At 48.0% G+C, this 22804-nt stretch overlaps 2 long non-coding RNA genes across 2 annotated transcripts in view; both read right to left on the bottom strand.

Annotated features, from left to right (window-relative positions):
• LOC135968747 (uncharacterized) overlaps nucleotides 1-22804 on the bottom strand; it is a 164093-nt gene that overhangs the window by 14366 nt on the left and 126923 nt on the right. The window lies entirely within an intron of this gene.
• Nucleotides 1337-22556, bottom strand: LOC141409344 (uncharacterized). The gene is made up of 2 exons (XR_012429522.1): nucleotides 21924-22556; nucleotides 1337-17801 (listed from the first exon to the last, which is right to left on the bottom strand). It is a non-coding gene; the product is annotated as an uncharacterized lncRNA (long non-coding RNA).

The following is a 22804-nucleotide window of genomic DNA, read 5'->3' as shown; positions in this document are numbered from 1 at the left end:
ATGTAACTTACAGGATGGAAGATATTGGAGACAGTAATTATAGATGACTTTTCTCAGTTTTTTGATTGTGGTAAAGTTACACAGCACTCTATTTTTAAGTGTATGGTTTTGTGGCATTAAGTGTGTTCACACTGTCGTGCTGCGATCACCGCCATCCATCTCCAGAACTTTCTGGTCTCCCCACGCTTGAAACTCGGTCTACCAAACACTAGCTCTCCTCCCGCCCCAGCTCTGGTAAGCACTACAGGTTGCTTACAAAATAAGCTTTTTCAGTAAGAGAAGGGGCAAGGAAAAGAGCTCTAAAGACTGTCTTGAGATTTGAGGAAGTGTTTTAGGTTTTGTTGTGTGGTTCCCGGTGTAAAGGAACTATTGAAGACGTGGGAAGGCGAAGGTCTGTGATCTCAGGAAGTGCTGGGCTGGGCAGCTTTCCCACTGTGACGGGGGCACTTGCCCTCAAACCTGCCTGAGATAATCGCGTGAGGATGGTGCTGCATTGTGACAGCTCTGAACTTGGTCTCCTTGAACGTTGCCAGGTACATAAGCTTTGGCGGTTACCGTCTAGTGTCTGTGGGAGACCTAGAATTTGAACATTGTTGACTTTAGGACACACTCATTTTATAACACTCTCTACCTGTTCTCATCAATAGGAAATATGCTGTGTCCTTTTTTTTTTTTTTTTTTTGAGAGGGAGTCTCGCTCTGTCGCCCAGGCTGGGGTGCAGTGGCCGGATCTCAGCTCACTGCAAGCTCCGCCTCCTGGGTTTACGCCATTCTCCTGCCTCAGCCTCCCGAGTAGCTGGGACTACAGGCGCCCGCCACCTCGCCCGGTTAGGTTTTTTGGTTTTTTTTTTTGTATTTTTTAGTAGAGATGGGGTTTCACCGTGTTAGCCAGGATGGTCTCGATCTCCTGACCTCGTGATCCGCCCGTCTTGGCCTCCCAAAGTGCTGGGATTACAGGCTTGAGCCACCGCGCCCGGCCTTTTTTTTTTTTTTTTTTCCCCCCTTAATATTCTGTGTTGCCGTAACAGTAGTTGCAGCGGACGCTACTTCTGGTTCATGGTCATCACCAAACACAAGCTTCAGGAAACCGTGTGAAAAATGAAGGGGAAAGTGCTGTTCTGCAAAGGGCTTTTTTGAACATCTTGTTTTTTTCTGGAATATCTGTTTTGGTGTAAAACGTTTTCATATTTAGGGGTTTGTAACGTGTTTTATACTGGTTAGCTTTGAAACCCCATGTTTTTGCATGCCATGGGGCTGCTTTATCCTGTTATTCTATGATATAGCAGGTTGGCAAAACTATTGGTTATTTCACTTTAAAAACCAAAGCAGCTTACAGATTGAGTGTGATTCTTGTAAGAATTTAATTGTAAAATTGATTTGTGTTCAACAAGCTTACTGGAATGGCTAGATCCGTGGACAAAAAGATAAGAACATGTCAAGTCTCTGGGCCAGGAAGGACTTCCAAATAATACAAGTGATACACATTAATTTCTTAACAAAAGATTAGATTTAGTACATAACTGTTTAAAACCTCCATATTTTCTATTATAGCCATTCCACAGTGCCCATGGGGGTGGGCTGCAGGACTGCCTATGGAATCCAAGGTCTTTGGGCGTTGAGGTCCCTGCAATAAAATGGCATCGTGTTTGCATATGACATATGCACATCCTCCTGCAGATAGTCATGTCAGGGTTGCTCGTAACAGCTATACCATGGACATTCCATGCGAGTAGTTGTTTAATGAATAATAAAGTCTGAATGCTTAGTACAAACACATTAAAAAATATGTTGATCTATGGTTGGTTGAATCCACAGGCCTGGTACCCCGGGAGAGAATACAAACTCTAGAAGCAAAACGAACAAAGCACTTGAGGTCAGCAGTGACGGGTGTGGGATCACACTGAATCTCATGTGCTTTGCTGTCTGTGTCACTGTGTCCCGTGTAAACGGGAATCATTTGTAGCTTAAGGTAAAATAGGTAACAGGAAACACTACAGAGTGGGCACGAAGGCGCGCCCCTCATTACCCCGTGTTACAGCCAAGCGTCTGCCTCCTGGGGAAGGATTTGTTCTGTGGGGAGACTAGATGTTGATGATTTCCGGATGTGTGAAGGGAAACTCCCTCCGAGAAGCGTGGCTTTGGCCGGAGCACATCAGACGAGAGTTACCGTGGCATGGAGTTTCCACAGTGGCCCTCAGGCCTGCTGCTTCTCTCCTCTCCCCACCCCTGGCCCTGACTCTTACCAAGGGAGGCAAGTTCAGCTCCAGCTGAGCCCCGCACAGGGCTGTGGGTCTCTAGGGCAGGTGCCCACCTTCGCCTGAACAGGCTGTGTCAGAGGAGGGTCTGGCTGTACTTGAGCTGTGAGAGATGCTCTCAGAGATCCAGCATCCTGAAAACCCAGGTGCTGAAGGTTCCTTCTCTTCCACCATCCTGCGGGGAAGGGGGTCTTATCCTGCTTCCCCTCAACCCAAGCTGACTTCTTGTCTGTTCTGTACACCTAGGTTTTCAGAACAGTTTTGTTAATCATCTAGCAGACAAACAACCATAAGGTGACAGCCTGGGAGGGTAGACGGCGCTGGAAGGTAGTTTCCTGAATAACAGCGTTCAGTTTCCTGTTTTGCCATCATTTGACCCAAGGCCCCAAGATAATTGAAATATTGTCAGCCAAACACCGATTTTTTAATCTGAGTTTTTTTTTTCTTTTTAAGTTATGGGTGCAAACTTATAACCAGGGACCTGACAAAAGAGAAGGATTTATTTGCAAAGTGAATGTCGGGGATGGTTGGCATTTGCCAACTCTGACTAGCAGGGACCCAGGCTGCTTCCGTTCTGCCGCCCGACTCCTGATCCTCCAGCTCCTGCCCCTGTTCCCACCAGCAGGAAGAGGAGCGGGAAGGTGCCTTTTCCCCTTTAAGGGGGTGAGGTGAGAGTTGCACCTGCCACTTAGCTAGTCCCTGGGGTGATTCTCCAGCATGGGTGGGAGTTGGGTTTGGAGGCCTGAGCCCCGTGAAGCTGGGGTTGCTGTTCCCTGAGCAGCAGGAAACTGGACTCTGGGAAGTGGGGTCAGAGGGTAGCATCCTCAGGAGGGGCCTCTCATCCCATTTGACATCTTCACTGCAAAAGGGGGTGTGGGCTTCATGGTCCATTGACAAATAGAACGTTACTTTTTTTTTTTTTTGAAGCACATAGAACCCTAATTCCTTTGGCTTTTACTAAAGTGGCATTTTGTAATTCCACATGATTTCATTGATATACTCGCAGGAGAGAATGCTTCCTGTAAACCAGAAGGATCTCTGCGACAGTCCTCGATCCATAGAGAGTTCATTTTCCCAAGGTTATAGACACAGCCTTAGGAGGGGTTGAGGACACACTGCGGCAGCCTCAGGAGGTCCTGGACATGTGTCCAAGGTGTTTGGGGCACAACTTGGTCTTACACATTTTAGGGAGACGTGAGACATCAATACATGTGAGACGTACGTTGGTTCAGTCTAGGAAGGATGGACGGCTCGAAGCGGGGAGGGATTTCCAGGTCACAGGTAGATCAGACAAATGCATTTCTGGTGCATCTTTCCAGAGGAAGCAGTCAGATCCGCATTTATCTCCGTGTGCAGATGGTGACTTTGAGTTCTGTCCTCTGTCCATGAGGAATTTCCTTGTGGATCGGTTGTGAGGGAGGTACGTGGCTTTTCCCCCCACCCCCAGTAGCTGTCTCTGTTAGGAAGAGCATGGGAGGCAGGTTTGGTCTAAGCTCTTCCTCACCTTGACGTCCCTTTACCTTAGTGATTTTGGGGTCCTGAGATGTATTTTCAACTTCATGTTTCTGAATACACTGGCACTCTAAACAGTGTTGTAGGAGGCATCTAACTTACTTAGAAGAAGAAGAATATCTGGAAACACTTGAGCACCTTCGTCCTTGAGAGAACCAAGCCTTTGTTTAGTTTGCTTTGCCCTGAGGCTGTTACGCTGTCCCGGGCTGTGCGGCCTTAGAAAGCTGTGCCCCTGTGAGCTACTGCCTGTGGAATCTGGTGACTTTGAAGTTAATCCAGCAGCTACATATTTTGGAAAGCAGATTCCCTCTTAAAGTGTTGGTGATTATGATTCTAGCACTAGAATTTCAGTGTGTATTTTCCACCCTTCTTACTTTGTCTCCTCATACACTGAGATGCTGCTGCATTTGCTCTTAGGCTTCACGGAGGGAGGGTCAGTTCTGACTCTTTCTTAGATATTGACCTTGAACGGACAGAATCGAGATTCAGGAAAACTCTCGAGCTGTGAGAGTGTGCTGATATCTATGTAAGTGGGGTTCATGTGTCAAACTCAGGTTTAAGAAAAACCAATTCTAGGCTGGGCATAGTGGCTCACACCTGTCATCCCAGCACCTTGGGAGGCTGAGTTGGGCAGTTCACTTTTGAGCCCAGGAATTCCAGACCAGCCTGGGCAACATAGCAAGACCCTGACTCTACAAAAAATTAAATAGGACAGGTGATGTACACCTGTGGTCCCAGCTACTCGGGAAGCTAAGGCTGGAGGATGACCCAAGCCTGGCAGGTTGAGGCTGCAGTGAACCATGATAGCACCACTGTACTTATGGTGCACTGTGCCTGAGTGGCAGAAGAACAACCACCCCCCCACACACAAAATATCAATTAATGCAGTGGCCAGTTCTGCTGGGACCACCTGTTAAGACTACTCTGGGTCTCATGGTTTGAGAAGCGTCTGTCTGGGGTCGAGAGGGAGTAGCTTGAGGGCTTAGAAGCCAGTTCTTGTGGTTGAGCGTGATTGCGGGTGTGGAGTTGGGGGCAGGGCTCTCCACGGCATGAGTGGGTAAAGGGATAGGCTTCCAGGACGAGCCCCTGTGACTTTGCCTGGTTTACATCCGTCCAATACAAATCCACAGGCTCTTACTCTAGAAGCTTCTGCAGGGCCTGATGGACTGGCCTGGGGACAGAGGGTGCCCTCAGAGCCTCATGGTGCCGTCTGGTTTAGGAAGAGCACTTAGTCACCTAGATCTAGGATTTATGGCACTACAAGGGGACTCCTCACACTCGGAGCAGCATCCATCTGCATTCTAGACTTGGTTCTAGGCAAAGTATTTTGGAGCCTGTTGGTACCCTGTGTTCTGTTTATGTGTAAAACAAGTTAGAGTTATAACTAGTTAAAACCTATTTTTAACATTTTGTCACAGAATATGGCAGTTGTGGTGGAGCCTGGCCAGAGACCCCCACACTCAGACGCTGTTGCTTGCTGGAGTTGCAGGCGTTGCCTGCATCGGCTGCCCCTCCCGGCGTGTCTGTGTTCTTGACACGGGCGCCCATCGAGGCTCGGCCTGTGAGAATCGTGCCACCGTTTGTCTCCGTGTTCCTCTGAGGTTCCGCAGACTTCACGGTCCCGTGGCAGAGCGTACGGTATCTGCTTGCATCCTGATTTCCCCAAACCCCAGGACAGACCAAGAGTTCCTTACACACAACTGCAGAGGGCCCCGTGGCGTGGATTTGCAGAGACACAGCCTTTCCCCAGCTTGGCCTTCGTCTCCAGAGTTGGCTTTAGGGTGATAGAAGCTTCCTTCAGACTGGGGGGCCTTGAAGCTTTGGTGCTAGGAATTCGGTGACCAGCACGGATGATACCCCGTTTCTCTGCATTTGTAGCAATAGTTGTTAACACGACCACGAGATGTACAGAGGAAGGAAAAAGGAGGTTTTATTTTCAGAGTAACACTCTGTGCTTTGGGAAATGTGGTCTTGGGGGAGCTGTAAGCACACGCCCCTCAGGAGGGGAGGAGGCCGCGGCATTACACGTTCCGGTGTTTGTTGGCTGTGTGTGTTCATCGGGCTCAAGGAATGTCTGAACGTTTACAGGGAAAGTGGGGTTTGTTCATCCGGTTCGTACAATGTCTGAACACTTACAGGGAAAGTCTAGCACACATGCAGTGAGTTAACCTGTAACATCCATGTTCGCCTTGGGGCAAGTGTAACATTTGAAATGAGGTGGACTGGGCGTGTCATGTACAAAGGTGAGCTGTTGGGCGCAGACGTTTATGCGCAGCCTCAGTCACAGCCAGGACTGGCTCAGGGTCTGCAGCCTGTGGCAGGAAAGGACACTCATGAGGCCATTCTGTCCAGTCGGGGCTGCCGGCAGGGTCCCAGGGTGGGGCTGTCTGGTCGACCGGCATCTGGAGTCCACCCAGGTCCAGTGGGCAGCGTTCCTCTACACCAGGCTTCTGATTGTGGAGGAGACTTCATGCTGGTTAACACACTGTACAGGAGTAATGTTGTGGGGCTTTGGGGTCCACCTTCCCTATGATGCCGGTTACATTTCTCTCCGGACCTCACAGCCACAGAGATTGCACCTCGTCTGACAGCAGGGGGTGCCATGTTGACATAGTAATTTATTGTATTAACCTTTTTATTACTATTTTAATAACTTTTTTTTTCTTTTTAAAGAGATAGGGTATTGCTGTGTTACTCAAGCCAGTCTTGAACTCCTGGCCTCAAGCAATCCTCCCACCTCGGCCTCCCAAAGTGCTGGGCTTATAGACGTGAGCCAGTGCGCCCAGCCTACAGCCACGTTTTTAAAACTCAGCAGTTTAAAAATCCTATTCCTTTTACCCCCTCAAGCAGGCTGGTTGGCCTTGTGCAAACTGGGGTGTCACGATCTTAGCCTCCCCCTTTTATTTTTCGCTTTGGCCTCAAGTTCTGATGAGAACAGCAGTTACAAAATGGGCTTTAGGTGATCCTTCCGTTACTAAAGCCAGAATTCTCACCAGTTGGAGATGTTTGTCCCCAGGATCCCAGAAAGCTGCTTTGAATCAAGCCCGTAGCAAATAAGTAAGGAACTAAACTCTTGGTCCTCTGCTTAGTACCAGGGGAATGGGTTAGTTGCTGATACCCTTTGATCTGTGCTCACGTGCTGCATCTCATCACGGGAAGCAGAGTCGCCCTGTGGAATAAAGCCCGGCTCAAGGTGGCGCGTCGAGACGCTTGGGGCTGTCAGTCCCTTATACAGCGGCAGACTTGGAGACTCAGTATCGCGTGCAGAGCCCAGGCAACCGGAGTGCATCCACCTTAGAGACCACATGGACGGTCGGCAAGGTGGATGTCCGGGCATATGGCCTTGACAGGCCCACTGCGAGGTGAATTAGGAATTCGTTAGCAAAGAAATCAAACTCGCCTTTGGGTCCCAACTACTTGGAAGGTTGAGGCGGGAGGATTGCTTGAGGCAGAAGGTCAAGGCCGCGATGAGCCGTGATTGTAATACTGCACTCTGGACTGGGTGACATAGCGAGACTCCAAGTCAAAAAAAACAAAAACAAAAACAAAAACAACAAACCTTACTCTTCATAGCAAGAGGGAGAATTTATCAAAGTAACTGAAACAAAATCTTAGATGATGTAATTTCAGTGGCTAAGTGAGCTGTCCAGCCCACGTGGCTGGCTCACAACGCAACAGAGCCAGGTGCTGCTGCAACTGCCCCCCAACCCCGATCGCTTGTGGACATTTTCTGTTTTCCCATATCTCCCTTTTGGATACGTAGCTCGCCACTTTATAGCTAAGCATCAGCAAAACAGGTTGTCTATTTTGAAAAGTAACTATTTTGTCTTTTAAGGACAGAAAATGAAGCAGGTGACAATAGCATGGCAACCTGGTGAATAGATTTAGAGGAATATTTAATACTTGGCACCACTCTGATCCCTTCTTCTCTCATGCTTAGTTACAGCTACCGCCTCCTAGGACAGAACACTTTGAGCTCTGTGAGTAGGAATTAAACATGTTCTAAATCAGAAGTTTTAGTTAAGCAGTATTTTATGTGAATGCCCAGATCCTAAGTGTTCACTGTACTGGTGTGTGGTGTTGAAGAAGGAACGAGGGCTTGGGGCCACGTCTATGGTGCAGCGTCCGGGTTCCCATATGTGAGATGAGGGCCATGAGACACGGCCTGGAAGGTTCAGACTGTGGGATTGAAGGGATCTACCCACTCCTGGAAAGCCTCAAGTCTAACTTGACTTGGGCTGGTTTTAGGGAGATGCTGGCAGCGCTGTCCACACAGGTCACTGGGAGGGGCTCCGGCACCGTCCCCGTCAGGTGTCTCATGATCAGCCCAGCTTGCTCATCTCAGAAGCTGTTGGTCGTGTTCTCGTTCCTGTTGTTCGTTGCGTGTTATTTAGGTTCTGTTCATGTGGGGACCTAGGAAGTTCCACAGTGGGCGGAGAGCCGCTGAGCCGCCTTCCTGCCTGGACGCCAGCCCCACGGAGGACCGTAACTGCTTGAGGTTGGCTTCTGCCCCCGGCCTCACCTGTGGAGGCATTGATGCAGTGGTACTTTCTAAGCTCCTGGGGCACACAGTGCTGTTGTGTGGATCCACAGGCCACTGTGGCGTCCAAGCACGTGCTCCCGGAGGAGAGGACTCTGCGGGCACTGATAGTGGGAGCTGGCTGAGAGTCCAGCGAGTTGAGACTCCCTGTGACGTGCACAGCTGCCATCTGCACAGCCCCTCCTGACGCCAAGATGGTTGTGCGACAAATGCACAAAGCACATCTCCAGCAAAAAGCCGCCGAGTGTCCACATCCAGGATATCCACCACGGTGGCTTTTTGGTGTTAATACGATGAATGTGAGCAGCAGGTGGTCTGCATTGAGTGTGACTGTGCCACTGCAGTTTTGTTCTCATGTCTTGATGAGCATGAACGGTTCCTGACGAGGGTAGATAAGGATGCTGTGACCTGAGACTCTGCAGTATTGTAGCTTGAGGAACCAAGGAGTTTTTCTGTCTTGCAAACCTGTCAGGGAGGATGTTCCAGGCTGGTGACTGCTCCATGAGGTATTCAGAGATCCAGGTTTCTTCCCAACCCCTGCTCTGCGTTCCCAGGGACACGGCTGTCCTTGCCGTGGTTGGGAATGGGTGATTGCCATGCTGGCAGGGGAGGCTTAAGGTGAGAGTGGCCCTGATTTACCTAATCTACATAATGACAGGGAGCCTGGGAGTAAAGTGTAGCCATGGCCTGGAGGATGGATGATGGATGTTGGTGAACGACTGGCTGCACTCACCGCAGCTGGCCCAGGAATGGGGAAGGATGGCTGAGTATGCCGTTCAACGGTACCTGGTTCTTTCAGATTTGACTTCCTTATGGATTTTCTGCTGTAAAGAGGAGAGAGCCTGTGGTTCTAGGCCAAGCATCTCACTCATCTCATAGCATCTTGTATCCCTCAGCCAACATTTATGTCAAGTTTTAGAAGTCCTATCAAACTGGCAAGCATTTCTCAATTTGGTTTAACCATTGGATTTTGTATCTGTGTCTGCATGTCTATTTTACATCTATGTGGTTATTTGACACTCTGTAGTACCTTTGTAATAGGTTCTATTTGGTGGAAGTTACTTTCAACAAACCCTTGCTGCTACTTGAATTTTCAAGGTTGCAAGTAGAAAGGAGAGAATAAAAACCACATCTTCTCTAATTTTAAAATGTGTTGTTTCTCAAATCACACCAGAAGTAAAGATATTACAAATTACAAAAGCAGCCAGAATGAAGGTTAAGAGATTTCTGGGCGATTCTGGCTAATCAGCAGTATTTGCTGAGGTGTGTGCAGCAGAGCAACATGCCAAAACGCCCGGGACGGGGGAGAGTTGGGAGGCCAGGCTGTGACTTCGGAGGTGCTGTTGCCTCAGGGAGAGGAGCTAGATGTAGAGAGGATAAATGGCCACAGGTGTGACCACCGCCATCCTTGCCGCGGTACGGAGGCCTTTCTACAGGGGCCTTTGTGAGCTGAATTAAAAATCGAAATTGAGAGAGTGCAATGCATTCTTAGTTTTTAAAATAAAATGCTAATAGAGAACGTTTTGTTTGTAAGAATGTAAAGTGTTACATCTTTGTTTAGAATTTAAGAATAATAATTTGCTTCTGAGATCTTTGTGACTGAGATTTGAAATCTTAAGTATGGTTTTTTCTTCCATGTTTTATACATATGCACGTATACACATATATGTAAGGTATATAAAAGGAAAATAAGCGTGTCTGTATTCACATTTATATACACTTCCATAATGTGTATACTTCCAGTCACACTTAGGTCTAAGAGACTATGACTTGACTTGATAACCATGAGAGGGTAATCGCGCCTCCCGTGTTCCAGGCCTCACACAGCCCGTGCCAGGTTTTGGAAGCAGGAATTTGTCTGCAGCCACTTCGGGAAGCATGTGGTTGCCAGGATTGCCTAGAGCTCCAGGCTGTCTCCAGTCCCAGCCTCCCTGGGGTAGAAGCTGCCCTACCAGGGGCCTGGACATGGATGTTAGGGCCTGGAGCCAGGGACCGCTCCTGAAGCGGGGGGCTCCCCTCACGGCTGGGCATGAGAACCGAGGATAGGAGGCGGAACCAGCCTCGGGCCAGTGCACGGCCTCCCTGAAGTGCTTGCGGGAAGCCCCAGCTGCACTTTGCTGACCCCATAGACAGCACCTCACTCTGTGAGATCCCCCTGGCCCACCCCTCAGGTTCCTAAAATGATGAAGGTTTCCTGAGCTGTGAATTTTTAGGTCTAGGCTAAAAAGTCCTGGGACAGGCTCACAGGGTTCTTTATGTAGAAATGATGAGTGTGCTGGTGACTCAGAGCAGGCACTGCACCCTCACTCCAGGGTCCTTCATGCCAGGTGGAAACGAGCGTGTGGGTCACCCAGAGTCCCTGCATCCTCACTCCAGTCACTGCTCTTTGGTTTCTTAATTAAAAGCCTAAAAGCCTTGATAATGAAAATGCATTCTCCCCAGAGAGTCGAGTTTCCGGTTATGGAGGCTCCCCTGTAAATGCCGTGCCAGGTCAAATATGCTGAGATCTGGGCCAGGTCCTGCTTCCTGCCCACGGCCAAAGCAGGTACTTCATTTGGGAGGTGACCCAGGGGGATATCTGAGAGGCCTGCCGGTCCCCGAGGGATGAATCCGCTGGCCTTCACATTCTGCTCCGGCCTCCATCAGCTCCTTTCTACCTGCAAACTGCCGGCTTTGACGTTGCCATCATTGGAGATATGTTAGGGACTTAGTATGGGTTGACACCCATAGGACCAGCAGATCGTGGAAAGGTGGGAACCAGGGCTGGGAGGGTGGTGACCACGGCCAAACTGAGAACCGTGGTGGGCTGGGAGGTCCATCTTCTGTCTGAAGTGTTTTTCAAAATATAAAACATAGTGTCTCAGGAGCATGAGAGGGCAGGCCACAGACGGGGAGAACGCATCTGTAAAAGACTCATCTGAGAAAGGCTGTTATCCAAACCGTGCAAGGAACTCTCAAAACTCAACAAGAAAATGAACAACCTGATTAAAAATGGACCAAAGACCTGGACAGATACCCCAACAAAGAAGATACACAGATGGCAAATCTACACGTGGAAACATGACCCGCGTCTTATGTCATAGGGTGAGGCGTCACTGTGCACCCATCGGCCTGGCCAAAACACGAACTCCGACACTGCCGCGTGCTGGTGGGTGTGTGGGCATCAGGACCCTCACTCATCGCTGGGGGAAGTGGGGCAGCTGCTGTAGGAGGCAGCGTGGCGGTTTTCCGTGGAACTAAGCTCTCCGACCACAGGAGCAATCACAGTCCTGGACGTTTACTCGGAGGAGCTGAAAGTTTACTTCCATGCGGAAATGTGCACACAGACGTTGACAGCAGCTTTATAATTGCCAAAACTAGAAAGCAACCAAGATGCCCTTCAGCAGGTGAATGGATAAACTGTGGTATGTCAGATACTGGGATATTATTCAGCACTAAAAAGAACTGGACCCCTAAGCCATGAAGACAAGGAAGGATCTTAAATGCATGTTGCTAAGTGAGACTCCAATCTGGAAAGGCTGCCTGCTGTCTGAGTCCAACCACAGCACAGTCTGGAAAAGGCAAAGCTGTGGAGACAGTCAAACAGTCAGTGGCTGCCAGGGGCTGGGGAAGGGAGAGATGAATGGGAGGAGCATAGGGGATATGGAAGGTGGGAAACAACTCCAGGTGGGGCTTTCATGGGGGATGCATGCCGTTCCACGTCTGTGAAACCCACAGAGTGAGCAGCAGCAGGCCGAGTCCTCGTGTGAGCTGTGGACTGTGGGTGGTGGTGCCGTGTTGATGCGGGTCTGTCGGTCGTAGAGACATGCTGGTCTGGTGAGGGCAGGAGAATGATGGAGGCTGTGCCTGTGCTGGGAAAGGAGATAGGTGAGGACTCTCTGTACTTTCCTCTTGATTTTGCTATGAACCAAAAACTGCTTTTAAAAATGTCTATTGAAAAGACAAACAAAAGAGTGCTGGCCAGACAACATCTGTGTGAGGGTGTGGCCTGTGTTCTACATTCAGAATTTCCGTTAGAATACACACATCTAAATTTTTCAAAGTTAAACCTTTGCATTAAGTAACTCGCTACCAAGTTACAGTATCAGCTTGAGCGCTGCCAGGATGGCCAGGATCCTGTATCCTGACAGGCTTCTCCCCTTGCAGGTGCAGTTGACGTCCATGGCCACATCCCAGTAAGCAGCAGGGCTGGAATCAGGAGTCAGGCTTTGCGGGACAGAGAGGAAGTGAGATCTGTAAGCACGTGGCTGAGGGCCGGCAGGGGGGAACCCATGGCAGGGGGCCGGCAGGGATGACTTTTTGATCAGTTTTCCTTATCGCTGAGGCCTTCCTAGACTTGGGGAGTTGGAGTCCCCACTCTCGGGTGCCTCAGAAACCAAAGGCTGCTCGTAATCCTCAAGTTCCAGATGCCTCAGGGGAGGTACCTGGGTTGTTGGGTGCAGTTCCGTTATTTGCTGCTCGGTGGGATTTGCCCACAGCATTTCTGGTTGTTTCTAAGAGCTGATGTTTGAGCTGCTTATAATCACATATGGATGTCGATCTACCAATAAAAGTTAAGAGCAGAATTTTAGTTCAAAGAGTTGTGAAAATGCTCAAGGTCGTGTACTAATGTATACATTACATTTGTGGAAATATCTAAAAGTCCAGGATTTATATTAAACACTTCTCTTGATTTTTGTGATATCTACCTGTCATTTTTCCATTTGATTAATAGATGTCAGAGAGCTTAAATTTTGAGTGCCTGAATTCACTGAAACTAAAACTTCTTACATCAAATGTAATTGAACTGAACGTAGCCAACAGTGCATGCTTTTATAAGTACTGACTAAAATATATAGAAAAACACATATCCATGAACATGCAGATGGGGGCAACATGTTAAACCGTGGAAGTAGAATTAGTATTCTTTGTTTTCTGAGAAGACAAATTTTTAAAAAGCTAAGGGGTCTTATAACTTTCTAGTTTCCAACTTATTTACCCTAAAGTGGAAGATTGACAGCAGCAGAAGAGGAGATCCTGGGCCAGTGCAGGCTCTGGGAGCAGCGGGGTGAGTGCTGGAAGGAGCTGGCTGGAGGCAGAGCCAGGGAGGGGCTCAGACAGGCCAGGACGGCCTCAGGGCACGCGGCTCAGTGAGTGAGAAAAGGTTCACATTTCTTGGAGAGCCCTTGACTCTGCCCACGGAAAACCCAAACTCCTTCCAACGGGGATGTGCATCTCATGTAAAAGTTGTTACTCCCAGAAAGAAAGCCAGTGGATGTAGAAATTTTATGTATGCAGAAATAATTTCAAATTTGTTTCTAACCTTATCCTTTTCTTCCCCCATCTTAATGTGTGGTGACTTTCTGCACACATCTTAGGAGAGCGCTGTATTTCAGTTCCTGTTGGCTCTGTTGTGACTTTGTGGTGTCCGATGTTCTTGTTCTGAGGTTCTGCCCAGAACGTGGCTCCTCCCTGCTGAGCGTTGCTTGTTGAAGGCCCGTGTGGAAACTTTCCCTGTAAGCTCGTTGCCCTCAGCAGTCTTGGTTCAGAAATCTTTAGACCTCCTGAGACTCCACACAACCTTCTAAACTTTCTAGCGTGACCTTTTCATTTTACTGTTCCCCACTAACTCAGATGTTTTCCAGAATGTAAGTAATCTGCTGCATGCAGGGCGGGGAGTGCCCTCCGTTGGCTCTGGGGAGAAGCATCGCTGTTTCTCCGGGTGGAGCTTCCCGCCCACCATGGTGTGCTCCAAGACGCAGCAGGGTTCCTTGGCAGAAGTAACCGTCGAAGGCCCGTGTCTCCGTGGCATGGTGGCTGTGGGTATGCGGCCTCGCGGCCATACCGGCCCCTCCCCATCAATGGCACCACGGAGAGGAGCAGGGGGAGGCCTGGGATCTGTCTCCAGAGTCACAGCTGTGCTTCCGAGACTGCGTCGTCCGTTTGTAACTAGACATGCAGAGAAAGTGTTGGAGATCAGCAGGAGACGGTATCTGTCCCTAATGAGCTCAGGCATGCCCTTGAGAGGGTCAGGTTTCTGTGCGGCTGATCTGGACTCAGCCTGGCTGTGGCAGTGCAGGTGACTGCTGGGCTTTGGCAAGGCTGCACCCACTGTCCGTCTGAAATGGCCCCCTTCCCTGGCTCACGGTGCCAACTGGGTGCCCAGGCCTGTGTATGTGTCGGGGAAGGGGTGGGTGGGGGTCCTACTTTATTGCCGTATCCAATGGCACGCGGGGTCAGCACTCAGGAAACATGTGCTGTGTGGGTCAGCGATTGAGTTCAGAAACCTGGAAAATTCAGCAGTGTAGGCTTTGGGCATGACCCGTCCAGCCTTGGGGCTCTTTCTTTCTCTGAATTTCCTTCCATGGCATCCTCCTCATCCCAGGGGCCCCTGTCCCCGTATGGCTGTTGGCAGCTTCACAGGTTCCTCTGCCTCCCCTTCCAGGCCCTGGAGTGGCTGGGACAGCTAGTGGCTGTGCAGACCCCACAGCCAGTAGATCGTTGGTGCCAACGCCTTGGGCCTGGGTTACCTGAGTCAAGGACTCCAGTACATGGCTGAGCTCACCCCGAATGTCTGGATCAGAACGCCTTGGGTTGCAGAAAGGTGGGAGTTCGATATCGAAGGACAGCCTCCAAAGCAGAAGGGGAAATGGCTGTGCTGGATGGGCAGCTAGAAGAGTCTGTGCACAGCCTGGGACCCAGTGCAGACACAGAGCTGACATGGGCACTGCAGTGACACGGCCACCATGGAAGTGGGCAAAGTTATAGGCTTCAGATCGATATGGAGGGGCTGGTCTAAAACAATCCTCTGTTTCCTTTAATCCTAGCAACTGCTGGCTTTTGGGGTGGGGGAGTGAGATCTGTGGTGGCCGCGAGGAGAGACAGGGATTTTAATTAAACCCCTCTTTCTGGGAGAGGGGAGTAGCCGTTTCTGTAGGGCAGTGAGCATCGTCATCTCAGGCAGCTCAGGCTGCTGTAACGAAACATCATTGACTGAGCGGCTTATGAACAACAGGAATTTGTTTCTCACAGTTCTAGCGGCTGGATGGCAGGATCAGGGTGCCGCACGGGTGGATTCTGGTGTGGGCTCCTTCCCGGTTGGCACACACCTTCTCTCTGGCCCTGACACAATGGGAGGGTGAGGGATTTGCTGGGCCCCTTTCTGAGGCACAAATCCCATTCAAGGGTCTCCAGCCTCGGGAACTCATCACCTCCCAAAGACCTCCTGACAGCATCACATTGAGGGTGAGGATTTCAACCTGTGTTTTGGGGGGCAGGCAGTTCGTAATCTTCACCCTCTTTGTGTATTTCTGACTCAACATTGAGTCTGCCTTTGGCTCTCCAGGGGACAGAGCCTGTGTGGACACTGAGCAAGGTCAGAGCTGCAAGCATGTGCACATCGGGGGCAAGGGAGCTGCCAGGGGTGTGAGAAGGGGGTTTCAGCGTCAATCGGAGCTGCTTTCCTGGCAAATGTACTCATAAGCTATCCTGGCAACATTTGCTTTTCACGAAGAGTCGATGAGGCAGTGGGGGCAGCAGGCGGTGTTGCCAGAAGCTTGGAACTGATGGGCAGCAGAGAAGGGGCAGAGGCCATGACCTTGGGGTGGTCAGCAGTGCCAGGTGTCTGCCCTCCAGGTCTCAAGTCTGTGATTGTGCAGAGACTGAGCAGACCGGGGCTTGCCGGCCGGTGTGGCTCTCATGCAGGTGATTATCGGGGTTGCCTTCTATGTAATGTTCCCTCAACCCCATCCCCCCCCCCACCAATTTCTGTAACTAGCAGAAATGCTGCTGCGTTTGATGAAGCCTTGAGTTTCCCATGGAGATGTAGGAATAGCACGATTTGGCTCACGTCAAAATACTTTGCAGTGAAGCTGCACGGAAGAGGATTCTAGGCTTCCATTTGACGTTTTCAACAATGCCTGAGTGTTACAGGACCGTCTTGCTTGTTAAAAAGCACCAGATGAAAAAGGCTACTGGTTAATAAAGGAGACTTTTTACATTAGCACAGAGAGGGTGGCTTGAGATAAATTCAGCGTAACATAGGTGTGTTTGTAAGCCGTCAAAAGGACCATCTCTCTGCTGGCGACACATGTTTTCCGGTATTGGTTTTGTTCTGAAAAAGGATGACTGGCATTCGGCAGAGTCATTCCAGAATTCACCTGGAAGGTGTCCACATGGTGCCTTTTCTCCTGACATTCTGGGCACCACGAGGAATCATTCCTGTCTTCAGCACTAGCAGGAGACTTTTCCTGAACACCTGCTCCTCTTTGGCGTTGTGGGTGTGAAGGGGTCAGAGTGAGCCTGTCTTCATGGAGCTTTCAGACATCATGGGGATAGTGTGGCACAAGTGTCGGGCTCAGGGGGGACGGAGGTTTTCCCCCAGAAAACAGCTGCCGATTCCAGGATGGTCCTCGACCCCTCCTCCCTCTGTTCCTCTGCGTCATGTTTGAATTAAGGCTGTTCTATCGTTGCGGGGGTGTCATGTTAACTGGAAGTGTGCTTTTTTACTGGGCAGTAAGTAAATTAATGGTACATTTTCCAAGGACAGCGAGGTTTGATTTGATGAATCCAGTGGGGGAAAGGAGAAGGGGCTTGGCTGTGTGGGGATGTGTGTGATGGGAGCAGAATGGAGCAGCCATGCAGGCTGTTGGGATGGAGGGGCCACGCCCGCATTTCCATGGGGTCCGTCGCTGTTTGTGCCACTAGACCTGAACCTCTGTCTCTACAGTAGTAACGCATCATTCACGTCCCAGCAGGCCAAGTCCTCAGGAAAATGGGGCCAAAAAGTAGAAAACCATGACCGTAGAAGGTAACGGCACATGACTGAGCTTTCTGGGTGGTGCGTCTTTGTGATAAAAACAGTCCTGAGCTGAAAACCAGGATGAAAACGAACCGTCCTCCGTGCTGAAGTCGGAAGAGGTGTGCTTGGCTCTCCGCAGTGCCTGCCTGTTTGGGCGGTGATTACTGCAGGTCACACGTGCTGTACAGGAGGAGGGCAGTGAACTCTGGAGCCAGGCTGGCCGGGTGCAAGTCCCAGCTCCATAGCCAGCTCTGTGATCTGGGACAATTCACCTATGTCCTCTGCCTCTCGGTTTCCTCCTCTGTAAAAGGGGGGTAATAGTCGCATCTATCTGAAAGGGCTATGTGAGAATTAAACGACCTTGTAAATGTAAGGGGCTGAGAACAGTATCTGCTCTTGGTGAGCAGAAGGCTGACCAAGGAGGTGACCAGCAAAATACCCCTTTCGAAGCCTCAATACTGTTCCATAGTGAGCAAAGACACAGCTCCTCTATGGACGAAGCCATTAATAGTCGATCCTGGCAGGCAGAGTGCAGATTCCTTCGAATCAGAAATTTGAACTCGGGCCAACGACTGCTGTACTGATTGAGTAAATCTTAGGATTTGTTGTTAATGGTAAAGTCTACAAAAACAGAAACAGTCTGAAGGAGTTTGAGAGGGTGTGGGCTCAGCTGCAATCTCTCCTCCCAAGGCCGTTGGTTAACATCATCTCCAGCCCTGTGGAAAGACAGCAGCAGTGAAGAAAATGTCGGACAAACATTTGGTGTGTTTGTACACTTCTCCCAGAAATCCTAAATGCTTTGCATGTTTCAGCTAATAATTCATGAAAATGGATTATGCTGACCATTTTATAACCTACTTCACTGCTCTCCTGTCTAAATCCATCCCTTTGTGACACATTTTTTACACTTGGCTCATTTTTTCAATTGTGTTTGCTGTCTTACTGCCATGTAAAGGATAAACGTGCATGTCTATGTTGATTTGACTGAGACAGCTAATGCTAAATATGTCTCTGTTCCTTGAAGGTTGACTTGTGATGGTGTCATTTAAGTCTCTTACTTTTTCCCCTTGAGTCAGCAAAATATTCCATGTTACTTTGAGCAAAACTTGCTCACTAGTGTTATGGAGGGTATAAAAGCAAATGGAATAAGTTTCCTGCCTTCAGGAGGATTGAAATCTCAAAGTCGGTATGACAGCATGGATGGGAGTCAGCTCAGTTTGCAGCTTTTAAAACATGTTGGAATCTTTCCTCTGCCACTTTTAATGGTGAGACCCTGAGCAAATCATTTCCACAAGCATCAGGCTCCCCATCTATGACATGGAAGTAAAAATAGCAATCTTGACAAAATTGTGATGACTACAGACGTGTACCTAACCTCTTATTTACCGCCTCCCGATAGAAGATATTGTAACTCATCCCATTTGAGAGCAGGTGGTGATCACCCCATCCTGTGAGATTCAAGTATAATAATTATCTGGAATCCCCCATCTGCAGGCGAGGAAGACCCAGCAGCCCTCACAATGTCTTCTGGAAACTGGATTTTGTTTGAAGGGTGAACTGACTCCAAGTTTCTTCTGTTTTCACGTATTGTCCTTCCTACGTGTCTCCTGGGGTTTTTCCCTACCTCCCAATCTACATTAACCTGATAACAGCCAGCTATGTTTTCTAGAATTCCCCTAAATTGACTCATGCCAAATACTGAATACAGTAGATTGGGAGGGTTCATTAAATCACGATAGAGCATCCTAAAGAAGGAAAGTAGACACCTTTGTTCTTAAAGGGTCTTCAGCCATCCCACCCTGGAGGTGGTTGCTGATTGCCTCTTCTCCTCGGGCAGTCTTGTTACTATGCATCACTTTTTTTTTTTTTTTTCCTGAGATGAAGTCTCTGTCACTCAGGCTGGAGTGCAGTGTCATGATCTTGTCTCACTGCAACCTCCATCTCCTGGGTTCAAGTGATTCTCCTGCCTCAGCCTTCCGAGTAGCTGGACTACAGGTATGTGCCACCACACCCAGCTAATTTTTGTATTTTTGGTAGAGACAGGGTTTCACAATATTGGTCAGACTGGTCTTGAACTCTTGACTTCGTGATCCATCCACGTTGGCTTCCCAAAGTGCTAGGATTACAGGCGTGAGTCACCGCACCCGGCCTGCATCACTTTTTATGCCTCGTCTTCATCCTTACAGCTTCTCCTTCCTAGGGGCCTCAACTCCCAACCCTGGAGTAAGGGTCACAACTGTCCATCTTCATGCAACACAGCTTAGTTCCCCTTCTTCTCCTCCCCACCATGCCCTATGGGCTGCTTTTCTACAACCAGAATGGAGACCCAGGGAGATCTGCTAAACTAAGACAGTTCTCACCCCTGGGAGAAAAATCTACTTCCCAGTTCTCAGTCCTGCTAAACTATTGTTAAGATAAAGAAGGACCATGATAAATCCTATTGGCTAAGAGAAGAAGATTCTCCAGGTTGCCATAGGACAAGAGAGGAAGTGACAGAATCTGCAGCCATTTGGTCGAATATGTGATATGTGAGTCATTCTGAGGAATACGTTAAAATTCTGTACTCAGATCTTGGAAAATGATATTGCCAGTAGAGGGAAGAATGTAACAAAAAACCCAGGCAGAAAACAAACAAGTGTGTGTGGAGAAGAACAATAATGTGATGTGAATGAAGGGTTCGGTGTCATGAGTGAGAAATGGCTGACCGAAAGTAGGGAGATGCAGAGAGGAAGATACCACGGGAAGACTGAACATCACATTAAGTGATTTAGGTGATTCTGCCTGCAGTGCAAATATTTTGGGCTCTGAAGTGAAGTCATCAAAAGGTTTACGTCTGTAATGGAGGATTGGTCTAGATAGCCTCTCAGATCCCACTCGGCTTTGAGATCCTTGATTCCGGGTCACACCTGCGGGTCTGGAGGGCAGTTCTTCAGGGTCATGAAGGAAGGATTCCAGGAGGCTGGAACATGAAGGACATTCAGGTGACCACATCAAGAGATCAAGTGGGGTAACAAGAGCCTGAACTAGAAGGAATGCAGTGTAAATACGAAGAAGAGGAAATGGGAAACTGACTAGAAACGATAAGTAGAGAAAAAGGGAAACGTGTGATTCCAAGGTTTAGAACAGTATTTGTAAGTTACAGTCCCACAACTTCTTGCATAAACAGTAAGTATCTAAGAGAGTCATTTTAAAAAGAATAGCAAACTTCCAAGTTCCACTGAAAGACATCAGCATCTCTGTGGAGTGAATTGGGGAAAGAGAATGAAGAAGTCTGTTCAACTTTTAGATATACAAAATGTGAATTGAATTGCATGAGTGACACCAACAATGTGAAGATATTTAACAGGAGCTCTTTTTTGCCTTTTTGGCCTGTAGTATTTAATCCTTCTATCATCATTATCGTCCTTTCTCTAATTTAATATCTTTGAACCTTTCTTCAAAAATCCACTATGTATAGGTAACACGTTTGTGAGATTATTACTAGACCCTCTAGGAGGTTTCATTAACCCAGTTTTGATAGTTCAGGTAAGTCCTCCACCATTTTTTTTCCAAGTTGTCTTAGCTCTTTTGGGTTCTTTAAATTTCCAGACACATTTTGGAATCTGCTAGTTCATTTCTACTGAAAAAAAATAAAATAAAATAAAATAAAATGCTGGGATTTTGATTGGAATTGCATTAAACCTCTGATCCACAAGGGCAGAACTGACATCTTAACAATATTGAGCCTGCTGATCCATGAACGCAGTATATCACTTCATTTATTTAGTTCTTTAATTTATCTCAGCATCACTGCCTGCTTTACAGTGCATAGATCTTACACATCTTTTGTCAGATTTAGTCTTAATATTACTTTGTAAATTTCCATTTCCAATTATTTCTTTGCCAGTGTATAAAGAGATAAATACTGCTTATGGAAAGTTTGCAAGATACAAGCTAAACCCAAACTCACTTATTAGTAAGTAATTTATTATTATTAGTTTTAGTGGCTTTTTGTGATTTCAGGAGATTTTCCACACGGGTGATCACGTCACCTGCAGATACAGATAGTTTTAAATCTTATTTTCTAATAAGGGTGCATTTTATGTGCTTTAACTTGCCTTATTGCACTGACTAGACTCCAAAAAAATGCTGAAAAGCAGTGAGAAAAAAGTCATCAGGTGGGATGGTAAATACAGCCCTTGTTCTTCCATTTTGACCTGAAGCACCCAGTGTGATCATTTTCTCATTTGATTTTTGTGAGGACTTTTTGTTTCCTTTTTTTCCTTTATTTTTTTTAAAAATACACTTTATCTTTTAGGCAGTTTCACGTTCACAGAAAAATTGAGGGAAAGGTGCAGAGAGACCTTCTATATGCCTTCCCTTCCCCCACGTGCACAGCCTCCCCAAGTAACAACACTCCTGCCCAGAAGGAGCATTTGTAATAATTGAAGAACCTACGCTGACATATTGTCACCCAGAGTCCACAGTTTACATGAGGGCTCCGTCTTGGTGCTTGTTCTATGGGTTTGAACAAATATGTCATGACATGTATCCACCATGATAGCATCGTACAGAGCAGTTGCACTAAAATCCTAAAAATCTCCGTGTTTCACCTCCTCATCTCTCCCTCTTCCCAACACCTGGGAAGCACGGACATTTTCACTCCATAGTCTGGCCTTTTTCGGGATGTCCTTTAGTTGGAAGCTTACAGTATTTAGTCTTTTCCGAGGGGCCTCTTTTGGGTAGCCGTGCATGTTTAAAGTTCCTACGTGTCTTTTCATGGCTTGACAGCTCACTTCCCTTCAGTGCTAAAGAATATTCCATTGTTTGGATATATCACAGGTTATTTATCCACTCACCTAGTGAAGAACATTTTGGTTTCTTCGTTGCCTCCAAGTTTGAGCAATTATGAATAAAGCTGGAATAAAATTAGCAATTATGATTAAAGCTTCTATAAATGTCCATGTGCAGGTTTTTCTGTGAACACAAGTTTTCAACTCCTTTGGATAAATACCTAAGAGTGCAATTGCTGGAGCACATGTTAAGAGGATATCTCGTGCCCATCAATGATACACTGGATACACAAAATGTGGCACGTATATACCACGGAATACTATGCAACCATAAAAAAGAATGGGTTCCTGTCCTTTACAGGGACATGGATGAAGCTGGAAGCCATCATTCTCAGCAAACTAAAAGAGGAACAGAAAACCAAACACCACATGCGCTCACTCATAAGTGGCAGTTGAACAATGAGATCACATGGACACGGGGAGGGGAACGACACACACGGGGGCCTGTTGGGGGGTGGGGGCAAGAGGAGGGAGGGCATTAGGACAAATACTTCATGCATGCAGGGCTTAAAACCTAGATGATGGGTTGACAGGTACAGCAAACCCCCATGGCACATGTATACCTATGTAACACACCTGCATATGTATCTAAGAACTTAAAGTAAAATGTAAAAATAAAAAATAGGGAGTATAGTTTGGTAAGACAATGTGATAATTTTACAAACACAAAACACGTCATACCCACTTCCCCACCTCCCTCAAGTGCTTTCAACAGCATCCTGTTGCTGTTATTAAGAGAATAAAGCATCTACCATCATCTCCCAGCCCCTGCCTGCCTGCCTTCATTCTTGTCTTGTGCCACTTTCTCCCGTGTTTACTTCCTTGCACGTGCCTGTTTCCTGCTGCAAGAGGCATTCTGCACGCACCCCCATCTCTGTTTAGACCGT

Source organism: Macaca fascicularis, chromosome 20, assembly GCF_037993035.2.
Source record: "Macaca fascicularis isolate 582-1 chromosome 20, T2T-MFA8v1.1".
NCBI classification, from domain to species: domain Eukaryota; kingdom Metazoa; phylum Chordata; class Mammalia; order Primates; family Cercopithecidae; genus Macaca; species Macaca fascicularis.
The sequence above is the reverse complement of the archived record's forward strand: the minus strand, read 5'-3'. Positions and strand labels throughout refer to the sequence as shown.